The 17,517-nt window shown below is 44.3% G+C and overlaps 1 protein-coding gene across 1 annotated transcript in view; it reads right to left on the minus strand.

Annotated features, from left to right (window-relative positions):
- Positions 1-9,329: 9,329 nt before the first annotated feature.
- The window catches only part of LOC148113430 (uncharacterized), an 80,999-nt gene continuing 72,811 nt past the window's right edge, over positions 9,330-17,517 (minus strand). Inside the window, exon 5 of the transcript XR_015728233.1 lies at positions 9,330-9,759. The gene's annotated coding sequence lies outside the window, so the exon portion shown is untranslated. The remainder of the gene's footprint in view (positions 9,760-17,517) is intronic.

Consider the following 17,517-nt stretch of genomic DNA (forward strand, 5'->3'; position numbering starts at 1 on the left):
GCTGCCAAGATCACTTTCGCCCAGGTCCATCTCTCTCTTGTCCAGCTATTCCACCACTAATGTTGTCCAGCTGCCTGTTGTTGTTTCTTCACGGCCACCATTATGGGCTGCCTTTCTTCCCCCATTCGACTTCTCTGAGGCTTTCCTGCCATCTGCACTCTCAACCGCCGCTGAGAGCTTCTCTGCAGGGTGCACCTTTCTTCCGATTCCCCTCCAAGGAATCTGGGACTCTGAAGAATCCACTGATTGGATGGAAAAAGCTGTGTATTCGACTCTCTTAAATGGAGATCTGTTCTGCACATCTTTCCCTCTCGATAGCTGGCCCCGCCTCCCAAGATCTGACTATTTTTGTGGTTCTATCCACTTTATTTCTCATAACTATCCCATAATACCCATAATAACTGTCAACTTTGAAATGGATCAGGCCTGCCACAACCATCTTTCCATTTCTCAGATTGCCACACAGTGTGGCAGGGGGGAAGCCTGGAATGTCAGACCAGACAACAACGACAGACCATCCCATGGGAACCAAGGTGATCTCAACAGGTGCTGGCCAGAGACTGAGGGGAGTTGCCAAGGAGATGCCAGAACACCTAATTGGACAATGTGACCTGTGACCATAAGAAGGGTAATATCTATTTTTAATTATATTGAAACCGGAGGAAATATTTAGAGTTGGTTTCATTTCATCCATGCCAAAATGATGTACTCAATAAAACAGTTCTTTGAGAAAGCTGAAAGTCTCAGAGTGCTGAATTGGTTGGGTTCATTAGTTGGAACCTTGACATTAAACCAGCTCTACCTTTTTAAGCTTTAATTAGCAATCAACCCCTCCTGGGTCCTAAACTCCAGCCCCCTACACAATTGCCTTCAGGAGGATGGAGAAGACTCAGGGAACATTGTAGAAATGGAGCAAAGGGGAGAGCCTGCGGCCCAACCCAGCACAAGCCCTGCTGGGTGCAGGGAGTAGCTCAAGCATGCCGCGAAGAGGGGGTTGAGGGATTCTTTATATAATTTTTTAACCAATTTTTAAGGGGTTCCAGGGGGGAGGGTTGGATTAGAAGTAGGGCTGTGGGTATGGGGGATAACCCACTAAGAGGAGGGCCAGATATGGCTGTGAAGTGTGGCATGGAGGATGGGGGGCCCGGGGTCGAGGGGGGGGGCTAAAGCGTATCCAGATAAAGATTCTACCATCAGTACTGTGGGTGGGAGGGGTAGATATGGCGGGAGCAGGGGGCCATATCATGTTATGGGAGTGCGCACCCACTATTTATGAGCGGTGCCGCGCTCTGGCCCCCAAAACTCCACTCGTTCTCCAGGTTGTGCAGACCCTCAGGGCCCTGGCCTTCAGCTGATGTTGTGTAATACCAGGTCTGTAGTAAATAAAGCCTGCCTCATTTGTGATCTTGTTCAGGAGGGGGGAGCAGACCTGGCAGGTATTACAGAAACCTGGCTGGGCCAAAGGGGGGGTCCCTCTCGTTGAAATGTGCCCACCAGGTTTCTGCGCATTCCATCGGCTGAGGTTACAGGGTAGGGGTGGGGGGGTAGCGGTTATCATTAAAGAAAGTCTGAGACCGAGGGAGGCCACTGTTCCTCAGATGGCCAGCTGTGAATCCCTCCTTGTGAGATGGGGTCGTGGGGTTCAGATGGGTTTGCTGATCACATACCTGGCTCCCTGCCACGTGGCAGCAGCCCTGCCTGAGCTACTCAACGTCATCGCCACAGTGGCGGTTGATACCCCTAGCCTAATGGCCATGGGGGATTTTAACCTGCCGTCTGTGGGTGAGGCTCGGGAGTTCATGGCTTCCATGACAGCTATGGACCTGACCCAGTTAATTCATGGCCCTACCCACACGGGGGGAAACACGCTGGATCTGGTTTAGTCTCTGGACAGTGAGTGACCTTGAGATAGGGGATATAGTTACCGAGCCCTTGTCATGGTCAGATCACTCTCTCCTTCGTCTCGACCTTTGAGCCACTGCACCCTGCCACAGGGAGGCGGAGCCAGTAAGATGGTTCCGCCCCAGGCGCCTGATGGAACCTGATAGGTTCCAGATGGAGTTTGGGCCATTTCCGTAGGCTCTGGCACACGCCTGGACTGGAAACCTAGTGGCCGCCTGGGATAGGGTGGCCGCTGGAGCTCTGGATCAGGTCGTGCTTTTGCGGCCTCTGACCCGGCGCCGATCTCATTTGTCTCCTTGGTTCACTGAGGAGCTGAGGGAGTTGAAGCACTGGAAAAGATGCCTAGAGAGTAGTTGGAGGGCCAGTCTTTCTGAATTGGACCGGACACTGGTAAGATCCCATATTTGGAATTACCTAGTGGCGATAAAAGCAGCGAAATGTAGTTATTTTGCTGCTCTTATTGCGTCATCAGATAACCGCCCGGCCGCCCTGTTTAGGGTGACCCGCTCCCTGCTCCATCAGGAAGCACGGGAGGACCCCTTGGAGGGTAGAGCCGAAGATTTTGTTCAGTATTTGTATGACAAAATCACTCAGATTCGGGAAGATCTGGACTCCGACTGGGTAGTCTCAGGGGGAGGGACTGGGGCAGGTCTTGAGAATGTTATCTGGGATGAGTTTGATCCTGTGACCCCTGAGGACGTGGATAGGATTCTGGGCAGACTGAACGCGACCACTTGTTTATTGGACCAGTGTCCTTCCTGGTTAGTGCTGGCTTCCCGGGAGGTGAGGCGAGGCTGGCTCCAGGGGATTATAAATGCTTCGTTGGGTGAGGGTGACTTTCCTGCTGCCTTGAAAGAGGCGGTGGTGAGGCCTCTCCTCAAGAAGTCTTCCCTGGACCCGGCAATATTGGTATACTATCGTCCGGTCTCCAACCTTCGCTTTGTGGTGAAGGTTGTTGAGAGTGTGGTTGCGCAACAGCTCCCCCAGCACCTGGATGAAGCGATGTACCTGGATCCATTCCAGTCGGGCTTCAGGCCCTGGTACAGCACGGAAACGGCATTGGTCGCGTTGGTGGATGATCTCTGGAGAGCTCGGGACAGGGGGTGCTCCTCTGTCCTGGTCCTGTTAGATCTTTCACTGGCTTTTGATATCATCGACCATGATATCATGCTGCACCGGTTGGAAGAGTTAGGGGTGGGAGGCACTGTGTTGCAGTGGTTCTCCTCCTTTCTCTCCGACCAGTCGCAGTCAGTGTTGACAGGGAGCAGAGATTGACCCCGAGGCCCCTCATATGTGAGGTGCTGCAAGGGTTGGTCCTCTCACCCCTTCTGTTCAACATTTATGTGAAGCCGCTGGGCGAGATCATCCGTGGTTTCGGGGTGAAGTACCACCAGTACGTTGATGACATCCAGCTGTACATCTCCACCCCAGACCACCCCAACGATGCCCTTGAAGTGATGTCCCGGTGCCTGGAGGCCGTGCGGATCTAGATGGGGAGGAATAGGCTCAGGCTCAACCCATCCAACACCGAGTGGCCGGGGTTTCCGATGTCCCAATATAGTCAGTTGGTGCCATCACTGACTATTGGGGGTGAATCATTGGCCCCCACAGAGAGGGCGTGCAACTTGTGCGTCCTCCTGGATTCACGGCTGTCTTTAGAAGAACACTTGACGGCCATGACCGGGAGGATTTTTCATCAGGTTCGCCTGATTCGCCAGTTGTGTCCCTTTCTGGATCGGGACTCCTTACGCATGCTCATTCATGCTCTTGTCACCTCCCGCCTGGACTATTGTAATGCTCTCTACATGGGGCTCCCCTTGAGGAGCACCCGGAGGCTCCAACTGGTGCAGAGTGCGGCTGCGTGGGTGGTAATGGGAGCGACATGGCGCTCCCATGTAACACCCCTCCTGCATGAGCTGCACTGGCTCCCGGTGGTCTTCTAGGTGCGCTTCAAGGTTTTGATTACCATCTTTAAATCGCTCCATGGCTCAGGACCTGGGTACTTGTGGGACCGCCTACTACCACCAATAGCCTCCTACCGGCCGGTACGCTCTCATAGAGAGTGGCTCCTCCGGGTGCCATCGGCCAAACAATGTCGACTGACAGCCCCCAGGGGGAGAGCCTTCTCTGTGGGGGCACCTACTATCTGGAATGAGCTCCCCCCGGAGATACGGAGGATCCCAGATCTGTGCACCTTCTGCCGCGCTCTAAATACCTTTTTATTTCACCAGGAGGGCCTGGCCTAACTTTCTCCCTCTTTTTAAACAATTTTAATATTTTAATATTTTTTAATATTTTTAATACTCAAAGTTTAAATTTGTTTTAAATTGATTGGGGTTTTAATATGTCTGGGCCAAACTATTTAATTCGATTTTATTAGGTAGGTAAATTGAGGACCCAGTTTGTGGGGGCAATAAGCTGACTTTGTATAAATATACAAAAGTATGAAGGCTATTGCTTAATGCATTGTAAGCTGCCCTGAGTCTCCGGAGAAGGGTGGCATATAAATCAAATTTTAAAAAAAAGTGGTATGGGAGGAAACCTTAGGGATTGGGGACCTCTACTAACTGGAAGAGGATATCTGGCAAAGGAGGACACTGAAGGCGGCCGAGGCTGAGTTCCCCCTGACTGCCAACCGCAGCCCATTGGCGGAACAGCTGAGGGAAGGGTTCTCCCACATGGACGTGTGTGGAGTGGAACAGGTGTGAAGGATGGAGCCACTGACTGAAGCTGTGATCCAGCCAATCTAGCCACCTCTGGCCCACCAAAGCCCAAGCTCAGCCCTCCTCCTACAACTGCCAGCCTTCCTCCTAGAGACATTGCTTCAGCAGGCCCTGGCCCCTGGCAGAGCCCCATGAGGCCCCAATGAGCAGCGACCCATACCATGGCCCTACCACCTGTGCCTGGCTGGTTCCCTGGACACTGGGGACCCCCACCTCCACAAGTGGATCCCCCACTGATAAGAACCCCCTTTGACAGGAGCCCTGAGAAGCTGGTGTTCTTCCTGAACCAGGTGTGGGCCCATCTGGGCCAGTATGCCCTGGCCCAGGGGTCTTCAACCTTAAACACTCAAAGAGCCATTTGGACCCATTTCCCACAGAAAAGAAAACACCAGGAGCCACAAACCTTGGGTGGGTGTGGCCAATTCAATGTCACTCACTCCCACCCAGTCACATGATACCCCCCCAGCCACGCCTACCCAGGTTTTGTGGCCCCCAGTGTTTTCTTTTCTGTGGGAAATGGGTATCTCTGTCTCTCTCTGTCTCTGTCTTTCTCTCTTTCTCTGTCTCTTTCTCTGTCTCTCTTTCTCTCTGTGTGTCTCTCTTTCTCTCTCTGTCTCTTCCTCTCTCTCTCTGTCTCTCTCTCTCTGTCTGTCTCTCTTTCTCTCTCTTTCTCTTTGTCTCTCTCTTTCTCTCTCTTCTATCCATCCATCCATCCATCCATCCATCTATGCTCTCCTGCCCAGCTTCATGTGTTGTGTGAATCCAACCATTTGGGCTGTGGTGGGGGAGTGGAGCCAAGCATTGGAGATCCACGCAAAATAAGGCAACTTAATCTGGATCCTGTCAGGGAGACACCCCCGCTTCCCTCTCCCTCCATGGCAGGGGCCCAGGCAGCCCGAGGGCAGCTCCCTCCTCAGACACGGCCAGCAAGCAAACAAACATGGCACTCTGGCTGGGAGGCAGCAGGAGCAGGTAGAGCATGCACCTTCTCTGCCCCTGCTGCGACATGTGGGGAGCCCCAGCGGGTCTCCTAGCTCAGACCCAGGAAGCATTTTGTTCTCTGCCAGATGGCAAGGCAGCGGTGTAGTGCCTCCCAGGTGGAAGGGGGCCAAGCCGCAGCAAGAAGGAGGCCCAAGAGGGAAGGCAGGCACTGCATCATCTGTCTCAGGCATCTGGGTAGACGCAGGAGGGATGCACAAGCTGAACCATTGGAGCACGCTTGGTGGGACTTGCAAGTAGGCTTGGCAGGGCTGCTTAGCGGGAAGGCAAACCCTGGCCTGTTTAATTCACTTCAGCATGGGGTAGGAATGCAGAAGGCAGAGAAAATCTGTGCCTCTGGTATTCAACCCTCAAAGACTCCTTTGCACCCCAGAATTTGATCCTGCACTTGCTCGCTCTCCCCTTTCTTTCTCTTCCCTCCCTCCCTCCCTCCCTCCCTTCTTCCTTCCTTCCTTCCTTCCTTCCTTCCATCCATCCATCCATCCATCCATCCATCTCTCTGATTCTGATTCTCTGCACCTCATCTCTTGCTGGGTTTTGAGGGCACTTCTTTTGGCCCTTGTTGGTGCTGCACATACCTCAGTCACTCAGGGAGACAACCTTCTCTCCCCAACAAGGGCCAGAAGAAGCACCCATGAGACCCAGCAAGAGATTAGGCAAGTACAGGGTCACTTTGCTCCCACTCTGGAATATGAAGTGAGTCTCCATTCCCTGCCCTTACCTTCTCAGGCCAGGCAAGGAGTGACTGGGAGGGGAGGGTGAGGGGTGGGACCAATCAGTGGTGGGATCACCTGAAAGGGAGCCACAGCAGAGGGCCGAAAGTGCTGCATGCAGCTCCGGAGCCGCAGGTTGCAGACACCCGCCTTGGCCAATCCAGATGAGGTAGTGATGCTGAACGTCATGATGGCCAACCTCAAAGGGGAGGCATCAGAATGGATGATGAGCCTCCACAACGAAGATGCACCGGAGCTGGGGAATATCATGTCTTCCTGGATGAGTTCAGAGGCAGGTTCGAAAACAAAACACAAGTCCAAAAAGTGAAGTTGGAAATATGGGATCTTAGACAGGGGAGCCGGCCGTTGGAGGAGTACATCCAAGCATTTTGAAAGGTTGCCAGGAAGATGAGGCATTGGCTGGAGTGGTTGATAGCCTACCACTTTAGAGAGGGCCTGAACCAGGTACTATTCCAAGCCTGCCTATCCCAGGGAGTGCCCGAGAGGATCCGTGAGTGGTACCGGATGGCCATGGTGATAGACATCGACTTGAGGAAGTACAAGAGACTTAGCACCTCTGAGTCAAAGCTGAAAAGCAGTCAAGAGCAGCGCTTGCTGGGACAAAGATCAGTGTCCTTCCCGGCGACTGACATTTTGGCCATGCTGGTCCATGGACCCATCCTATGCTTCCAATGGAGCCAAAAGGGCCACAGGGCAGCCACGTGCCTGGTGTCTGCTCCTTGACCAAGAGGGAAGACACCCATTCAGGCCAAACCAAGAAGCTACAGTGGAAAGGGCGAGAGAAGTCAAGCATGACATGCTAGGTCATAGACGTCTCCTCCCCTAGCAGCAAGGGAGAAGGAACTCTGACTGAAGAGGACCAGCAACTGGCCCCTTAGAGAGTGACAATGAAGGGGAGAGTGACCCAATGGTAAATGGAGCTATCCACCCTTTCTCCATCCTGGTAAAGATCATAGCACCCAAATCGGGAGCCCAGGGGGAGTTAGAAGCACTCATACACTCATGTTGTACCTGTTGCATAATGAGCAGGCTAACGGTGCTGAGGTTGGGGACGCAGGCAAGGAAATTGACCAAATCCATGAGATTCAAATAAGTAGATGGTTCTGTGATAGGGGACTCCTCCACAACCCACCTAGCAGAACCAGTGTGGCTAGAGATAGGCCAAAATCATGAGATCATCAGGTTCATGATAGCACCGAAAATGATGGAGGTGATGATCCTGGGACTGTCCTGGCTAGACAAGTGGGGCCATACCATATGGTGGAAGAAAGGAGAAAGGAAGATGAGGCTAAGGCGTGAGCTTCCTCCCCCTACCCCCCAAGAGGCCTTGGAGGAGAAGCTGAGCAGCAGAGTGCGGGGAGAGCCGAGCATCTAAAGGCTGCCTCGGAGCAGCTGCCAGGAATTCCACTCATTTCTAAAGAGTACAGATACCTCAGAGAGGTGTTCAGTGAGAAGGAGTGCAACATCCTTCTCCCCCACTGGCCTATCAACTGTGCTATTGATATCCTGCCAGGAGCAAAGTTCCCTAAGCCAAAATTGTACTCCATGACCCCAAAGAAGATGGAGGAGCTGAGGAACTACATTGACAAAAATGTAGCCCGGGGCTTTACTTAGCCGGCTGAATCCCATGTGGCAGCCACCGTGTTGTTCAAGGAGAACAAAGACGGGCTGATGAGGCTCTGTGTGGATTTTAGGAGATTAAATGAAATGTGCATAGAGAACATATATCCCCTTCCCCTAATGAAGGACACGTTAGGCCATCTGTCCAAAGGGAAAATCTTTACAAAACTAGACCTGAGGGAGGCATACTATAGGGTGAGGATCAAAGAGGGTGATGAGTGGAAAACTGCCTTTCATTGCCTGTTACAGAGCTTCCAGTTTAAGGTGATGTCATTTGGGATTCAGGCCCCCTGGTGGTATTCATGCAACTGATTAATAAAGTGCTGCATGATCATCTGTAGAAGGGGGTCCTAGTGTATCTGAACAATATCCTCATTTTCACCAAAATGATGGAAGAGCATGTGAAGTTAGTGCGCCAAGTGTTTAAGAAACTTTTGGCAGCAAATCTGTATGCCAAACTGTTAGCCCTGCCTCCATTCAAATCCCAAGAAAGAAAAACCTTGACTCCATTTAAGTAGAGAAGATGTATTTTTACTGAGTTTGAAATGATAGCAGCGAAAGCAAAACAAGATCTGATTCAAAAAGGGTGAAAGTTACAAATTGAAAGTTTCCCAGTTTCCTCCCCCCAGTGTCCCTTCACCTCACCAGCTCACTTCCTCAACCCAAATACCATGTCCCCCACCCCATTACTATGGCAGCTGATAGCAAGCATGCATAAAAGAAGAATCCCATGCTGGAGATCTGGCTGACATATCCAAATGTGAATTCCACAAGACTCGCTTAGACTACCTGGGCTACCAAGTATCAAGTGATGGGGTCAAAATGGACCCAGGGAAAATAAAAGCCATACTAGAGGGGCAAGACCCCTGATCCGAAAGCACCTACAGAGCTTCCTGGCATTTGCAAACTTCTACAGGCAGTTCATCCCCTCCTTTGTCAAGATCACCGAGCTACTGAAAACAGGGAAGTGGGGGGAAGTCCTCAACCAAGCCAGCCGCTAAACTGGATGATGAAATGCCAGGGGGCTTTCAAGGAGTTGAAGAGACTATTCACAGAGGAGACGGTCCTAAAACACCCCAACCCAAAGGAGCTCTTTGTCATCCAGACAGATGCCAGCAATGAAGTGGCAGGGGCGGTGGGGGCAGTGCTCCTCCAGAAAAATCGAGAGTCAACGCTGCAGCAGTGTGCCTACACCTCCCAAAAACTCACCAAAACAGAGAGGTGGGAGGCAGTATGGGAAAAGGTATCTTTCATGGTGACATGGGTGCCAATTTCTTCTGTTTAACATTTTTATTGAGTTATAAAATATTATAAAATACAAAATACAAAAGTAAATAGAAAAGTAGTGGGGAGGAAAAGGGGGAAGAGAAGTGAGGAAGAATAAGAAAAAGAAACATTGACTTCCGACACACTCTTGTTCCATTAAAATAAGGCATTAACATCAAATCACAACTTTTTGCTTTTTCATGATAATATGAACCAGCTATTTCTGTAAAGATCTATGAATCTACTTGGTAAAACCAAAATCAAAGTTTCATTCTTTTCCACTTCAAGCATGAAGTTCAGAAGTGGTCTCCAAGTGGAAACAAAAGTAATGTTCTTTTCTTTAATCACAGTAGTCAATTTTGCCATTTCAGCCAACTCCATCAACTTCTGCAACCATTCGTCCATAGTAGAAATCAAAGTGTCCTTCTGTTTTTGTGCATACAATAGTCTTGCTGCTGTCAACATATATAGTAACAAAGTTCCAATTTTTTTCTCCAGTTCTTTTTCCATTAGGCCTGAAAGGAAAAGTTCTGGTTTCATTTTTATCTCCATTTTCAAAATTGTACAAGCATCACATTATATCCAAAATTCCTTGCCCACTGAATCATACAATGTTTTACATGTTCAATTTCCAAATTGAATTTCAATAACATTTTATAGATCTTAGCAATAATATGTTCATCGTTGCCACATAATGAAATTTCCAATTCATTTTTAATAAAATCAAATCCATAGCACTTTTTCTCCAGTTTAAATCTTTTTTTCAGTTGATGATAAGTAAACCAATGGCAATCATAATCTGATTCAAGTTCTTCCCTCAACTTTAGTATTGGGTCACCAGAGTTGAAAGATAAAATTTTATCATATGCCACCATTTCTATTCTAAAAACAGCTTCCAGGGGTGACACCCAAAGGGGCAGCTTCATAGAGACCCTTGTTTTATATTTATTCCAAACTCTTAATATGGCACGTCAAACAAAATGATTATTAAAATCAAAATTAACTTTACTTTTATCGTACCATAAGTAGCCGTGCCATCCAAACCTTAATTCATGGCCCTCTAATTCAAGTAACCTCTTATTCTGGAGACTCACCCATTCTTTTGCCCAGGTCAAACAGCATGCATCAAAATACAATTTCATATCTAGTAGACCCAAACCCCCTCTTTCCTTAGCATCTTGCAGTAGCTTATATCTAATTCTTGGTTTCTTCCCTTGCCATATGAACTTAGAAATGTTCTTCTGCCATTGTTTAAATGAATTGTCAGTTGTAAGTATTGGTAACATCTGAAATAAAAAAAGCATCTTTGGTAAAATATTCATCTAGGTTACAGAGATTTTAAACCCTGTTTAATATCCTTCCAAAGAGGGACATAGTTGTTTTGAAACAATTTTATATTTGTCAACATAACCCCTAAGTATTTCAACTTTTTTTCAACCCTAAAACCTGACTTTTTATTTAATATATCACTATCCTGAGAAAGCATATTGATCAGCATTGTTGCTTTTGTTTATTTATTTTGAAACCTGCCAAGGCTCCAAACTCATTCAATTTCCTCATCAAATAATCCATATTGTTTTTTAGGTCTGTAAAAATGTAACCAGATCATCAGCAAAGGCCCTCAATTTATAAACTTTTTTCTTAATATTTATACCCCTTATTTTTTCATCTTGTCTAATACTTCTATTCAGAACTTCCAATACCAAAATAAACAATAGAGGGGGCAAGGGACATTCTTGTCTTGTTGCCTTTTGAATTTCACATGAGTTAGTTAGATCACCATTTATAACAGGGGTGTCAAACTCATGGGCTGCTTAGATCTGGCCCATGGGCCAGCCCTGGAAACAGGAAAGGAGTGGCTTGTGGTGCCTCTGCCAGTGAAAACAGAGCTTGGGAGGGCCATGGGTGGCCCTCCCCAGCTCTGCTTTCACTAGCACAGGGCTGCAGGAGGCCGTCAAGACTGAAAAAGGAGGCTGTCACAGCTGAAAGTGGCCCTGAGCTCCATTTTCACTGGTAGAGGGCTAGCAAAACAAACTAAAAACAAAACAAAAGGAGAAATGTTTCCCCTTTTGCATTTAAGGATGCAAGAAGGGACAGGAAAGAAGAAAGGGCAAGAGAAAAGGCAAAGAAAAAGATGGGAAGATGGGAGCAAGGAAGGAAAAATAAGGAGAATGAAGAGGGAAGGAAAAAGAAGAAAAGGAAGGAGGGAGGGAAGGAAGGAAGGAAGGAAGGGAAGGAAGGAAGGAAGGAAGGAAGGAAGGAAGGAAGGAAGGAAGGAAGGAAGGAGATTATAATGAGAGTGAGGGAGGGTCTGAGGGAAGTCCTGTCTTAGCCCTTGGCCACCACAGGTGCTCCCCAACACAAATAATGTTGAGCTGGTCATGCCCACCTGGTCACCCCCAGCCCCCCGAAGTCAAACACAAGCCTGATGTGGCCCTCAATGAAATCAAGTTTGACACCCCTGATTTATAAAAAAAATTGCATTCTGTGACATGTAGATCGCTTTAATTCCTTGGATAAAATTTACTCCAAAGTCCATTTCTTCCAACACCCAGTTTAGGTTGTCAAAAGTTTTCTCTACATCTAAAAATATTAAGGCAGCCTGTTCCCCTTTATGATATTGTAAGTATCCAATAATATTTAAGACAGTCCTCACATGATCTCTTAGCTATCTTTTCAGCAGAAAGCCTGCTTGGTCTTCATATATAATCTTCTTTAGTCTTTCTGCCAGAATGGTGATGAAGAGTTTGAAATCTTTGTTTACTAATGAAATTGGTCTAATTCTTTGATAATTCAAGATAATTCTTTGTCTTTGAAACATCTTGACCCTCCTTTGGGAGCAACATAATGTTGGTTTCTTTTTACGTCTGGAGTATATTTCCCCCCTGTAATATATCATTCATTGTGTCCTTTAGTGGGTTGAAGAAGTTCATCCTCGAAACACTTATAATATTGGCTTGTGAGACCATCTGGGCTTGGGACTTTGCCTGGCCTCATTTTTTAAATAGCTTCTGATATCTCAAAGGCAGTTATCAGATCGTTCATAAGTTGTTTCTGGGTTTGTGATAGTTTAGGTAGCTGTTGTCTTAAAAGATATTCATCTATTTTTAACATATCTATCTCCTGTCTTTTATACAAATTTGAGTAGAAATTATGAAAGGACCTTTTAATAAATTCATTGTCTGTTATTACAATATTGCCTTCATAAATTTTTCCAATTACTGTTTTTTTTCTTTGTTTTCTTCATTTATATGCCAACCACCTGCCTGTTTTATTTGCAAATTTGAAACATCTTTGTTTTGCATAGCTCAATTTTGTTTCTATTTCCTGTATAGTTAACATAGATAATTGTTGCTGTAACAATTTAATATGGTGTAAAATGTTTGGATCCAAGGTGTCTTTTGCAGCTGAATTTCTTTTTGTCTAATTTCATCCAATATCCTTTGTGTCTTTTCCTGGGATTTTTTCTTCTCTAAGCGATTGTACTATATAAAATAGCCCCTCATAACCACTTTACTAGCATCCCATACTGTCATTAAGCTTGTTCCTTTACCCAAATTATTCTCAAAGTATTCCTGCAGTTTCTTTTTACAGTCTTTTACAATCTTTTCCTTTTGTAAAATAGCTTCATTTAATCTCCATCTGAAACTTGAGTTATTTCCTCTTAAAACCAAAAGCACAGGATTATGATCAGAGAAAGATTTAGGCAGAATGTCCACTTTCAGAATTTTATTTGCAAGATTTTTAGATATCCATATCATGTCAACCCTTAAAAAAGATTTATGTCTTTCAGAAAAGAAAGTATATTCTCTGCCACCTCCATTTTTATATCTCCATGAATCTATTAGTACTAAATTATCCATCATCTCAAAGAAAGTCTTAGATAATTTACCCTGTGAGGATCTAACACCTTTTTGTTTTATTGAAAAGTTTTACAAAAATTTTTTCCCCAGTATTCCCCCCACCCTTTTCCCTGCCCCCCCACCAACCCCCCACCCCTTCCCCCCTCCCCCCTCCCCCCAGACTTCCCAGAGCAAAATACAGGGTATTTCAATTAACAATCATAAGCTAAATTAACCTAGCTATCCTGAAACTACCAAATCCCCCCCTGAAACCTTAACTCCACTATAGATAATATAATACTTCTAAAATTTAACATTCATTCATAAGCTACTTGATATTTTCTTGTCTGATACTTATTTTGAATATAGTCAATCCATCTTCTCCATTCCGATATATATCTTTCTTGTGTATAGTCCTTCAAATACGCTGAAATTTTCGCCATTTCCGCTAGATTCGCTACTTTCAATGTCCACTGTTCAATAGTAGGCAAAAAGTCCTTCTTCCAGTATTGCGCTACCAACAGCCTAGCTGCTGATATTAAATTTAAAATCAATTTAGTCTCTAATGCTGTACAATCTGTAGTTATACCCAATAAAAACAATTGCGGAGTAAATTTCAACCTTTTTTTCAGGATGTTCTGCATCACCCACCAAATTTTTATCCAAAATGCCTTGATTTTCTTACAAGTCCACCATATATGATAATAAGTTGCATCATCACATTCACATCTCCAACATTTAGCTTGCAAATTAGCGTACATACATGATAATTTTTTAGGATCTAAGTGCCATCTATAAAACATTTTATAAAAATTCTCTCTCAAATTTTGTGCTTGCATAAATTTAACATTTCTGACCCAAATATTTTCCCACGTTTCTATCATCACTGGTTCCTGAAAGTTTTGTGCCCATTTTATCATACAATCCTTAACCAATTCCGTTTCTGAATCTATTTCCAGTAATGCATTATACAACCTTTTAATATGCATTTGACTTTGATCTCTAATCTGTTTTATCAAGTTTTATTCCAATTAAGAGTATTTTTCCATTCTGAGTTAATAGTTCAATTGCAATATATCTACCTTGAGTATCTGCCTCAATTAAATTAGCTGATAATCCTTTCTTTACATATATAACTAACCTATTTTTCTTCTCTGGTGCTGATGCCACAAAGTGTATACCTAATCTTGAATTTGTCAAATAATTTTGGTCTGATAATCTAATATGTGTTTCCTGCAAACAAATAACATCGTTCTTAAATTGTTTCAAATAATTAAATACTTTCTTTCTTTTTTGTGGTGAATTTAAACCATTAACATTCCAAGATAGGAATTTAGTTGCCATCTTTGGCCCCTCGAAGCTTCGAAAGCATCAGCTGAAGATCACCCTCCATCTTACTCTTCAGCCTAGCCCCTCCCACTGCTTCTGTTTTTTTGACTTCTTGAGATGAAATTTGAGATTGTTGCACTTTTCGTTCTTGTTCTTGATGTTTGTAAGTTGCTTGTGTCATTCGTTGTTCTCTTGGTTCCTCTATCTTCTTGGGTAGTTCAAGAGTTGGGGGTGGGCCCCCAGATAGCATAAATCTTCTTCCGTGATGATTCCTCCAGCTGCAGCTTCAGCATAAGTTTGTATCTGCTTCCCATCTTTCTCTTGTTGTAACATCTCCATTTTCTTTCTGCCCCCCCCCCCCGGTGGGGTATCCCGCCTTTAGTACATTGACATAAAAATCTTTTGCCTTCCAAACTGTATTTAAATGGTATCTTTCTCCACCATAATTCACTATTAGACCAGTTGGAACATCCCATCTGTACAGCACTGGTTGATTTCTCAATTCATTTACCAGGAAACCAAAGTCCTTTCTACCTCTTAACATTTTGGGAGGAATCTCTTTCAAAACCACTAATTCTTGTCCAGCCACTTGAACCTTATTCTTGTAGGAAGCTTGTAAAATTTCATTTCTGATCCTCCTGGTTGTAAAATAGATCACCACATCTCTTAGTAACTGTCTTTGTCTTGCCACCCAGGAATTAACCCTGTAGATTTTATCAATTTGGGCTGCTGCATCTTCTGGTCTTTCTCTGATTATCTCTGCCATAGCTCCAGCACAAATGTCCTTTAAATTTTCACGGCTATTTTCTTTCAGCCCTCTCAATCTCAAAGCAAATTCCATCGATCTATATTGTAACATAACCAATTCATCATCCACCTTCTCTGTTTTAGTCATAATATCTCCTACTTTATTTTCCAAGTTCAGATTGACTTCATTAATTTCTTCTACTCTCTCCTCCAGCTGCACAAGATGTTTTGCCAATCCTGAAACTTCTAGGATAATGTCATCTCTTATTTCATTGTGCTTTTCTTCAATAACATCTTTAATTGCATTTATATCCTTCGCAAATTCTTTAAGTTTCCCTTCCATAATTACTGTTTGGTTGTTCATAGCTGCAGTTTGATTATTCATGGCTTCTCTTATAAATTCTTTAAGTTCTTTAAAAGAAGCCTCCTAGCTCTGTGAATCAACCGGAAGTTGTGCTTTCTGTGTCACTAATGACACTACTGGAGAGCCTCCTCCACTTTTAGGAACTCCTGGCTTAACTTGCTTAGAAGCCATCTTATTTTTAAAAAGTCTTCTTCCCTTTCACAGCCACAAAGTCTCTTGGACAACTTTCAAAAGTTTATAGTTTATAGTTTATCAATCAAAATTTTTCTCCACCAAGCTCTCAATTCCCTGCAGCTTTAATCCACTCTCAGAGCGCAAGTCTCTCAACAAACACTTTCGTTTCTAACTTTCACTTTCACACCCACAACAAAGGTGCCATTTCTTCCAGCCTCCAGCTCAAAGAAATTCAAATAGAAACAATGTAAACCCAGAGTTAAGCGTTGATACTTGCAAGTGCTTGTTCTCCTGTTTCCGCTCTGTCTGCTCTTGAAATCGATTAGTCTCACTTTTGCCTGCAGAGTTGGTTGCGACGTCTGGCTCTGTTTAAAACAGAGTCGTCCCGGATCGGGAGCTTCAGTGGGCTGACCAGGGAGCTCTCACCCTCCAAGCCCCTGGAGTTATTCCAGGGGCTTACGGAGAGCTCTACCCACACCCACAGGATCTAAGTGCCATCTATAAAACATTTTATAAAAATTCTCTCTCAAATTTTGTGCTTGCGTAAATTTAACATTTCTGACCCAAATATTTTCCCACGTTTCCATCATCACTGGTTCCTGAAAGTTTTGTGCCCATTTTATCATACAATCCTTAACCAATTCCGTTTCTGAATCTATTTCCAATAATGCATTATACAACCTTTTAATATGCATCTGACTTTGATCTCTAATCTGTTTCACCAGATTTTCCTCATTTTGCATAACATCAAAATTTTGATCTTCCCTCCATCTAGCTTGAAGCTGACCATACTGAAACCAAGTATAAATTATCCCTTCTTCTTTTAATTCATCTAAAGATTTCAGTTGCAACTTACCCCTTTCCAAAAAAAGAAGCTCTTTATAAGTAATCACCTCTGTTTTTTGCTCTATACTTATATTTTCTATTGCATGTCTGGGGTTTGCCCATATGGGTATCTTATAGTTTAGCTTATATTGATACTTTTTCCAAACCCTCAACAACGCATTTCTGAGTATATGACCCTTAAACATTTTATCCACTTTTTTTTCATATAACAAATAAGCATGCCATCCATATAACAAATCATAACCTTCTATGTTTAACATTCTTTCTTCAGTTAAGTTAAACCAATCACTAATTTGTGATAAAGCAGCTGCTTCATAATACAATCTTAAGTTAGGCATTTGAAGATCTCCTCTCTCACGTATATTCTGTATAATTTTCAGTTTCACTCTTGGTTTCTTCCCAGCCCAGATGAAAGTATTAACCCCTTTCTGCCATTCCATCAAATTTCCATCTTTCTTAAGCACTGGTATCATTTGAAACAAAAATAAAAACCTAGGTAGTACATTCATTTTTATTGCTGCTATCCTTCCCAGTAATGATAGTTGTAACTTTTTCCAATTTTCCATTTCTTTCTGTACTTTTTGCCAAAGAATTTCATAATTATTTTTAAACAATTTCGTGTTTGAGGCTGCAATATATACTCCTAAATACTTAACCTTTTTAACTATTTCAAACCCCGTTATTCTCCCTAAGTCTTCTCTTTGAGTTATGGACATATTTTTAGTTATCATCTTTGTCTTATGAAGATTTACTTTAAATCCAGATACTTTGCCATATTGAGCTACTATGTCCAACATATAGGGAGCCGCTTCTATAGGTTGAGATAAAGTAAGAACCAGGTCATCTGCAAACGCTCTTAATCTATAATCCTGCTGTCTAATTATAATTCCTTTTATTTTATCAGAGTCACGTAACTTATTCAACAAAACTTCTAAAGTTAAAATAAACAACAATGGCGACAAGGGACAACC

This window comes from Pantherophis guttatus, chromosome 5 (assembly GCF_059756535.1).
Source record: "Pantherophis guttatus breed Tessera chromosome 5, ASM5975653v1, whole genome shotgun sequence".
Taxonomy (NCBI): domain Eukaryota; kingdom Metazoa; phylum Chordata; class Lepidosauria; order Squamata; family Colubridae; genus Pantherophis; species Pantherophis guttatus.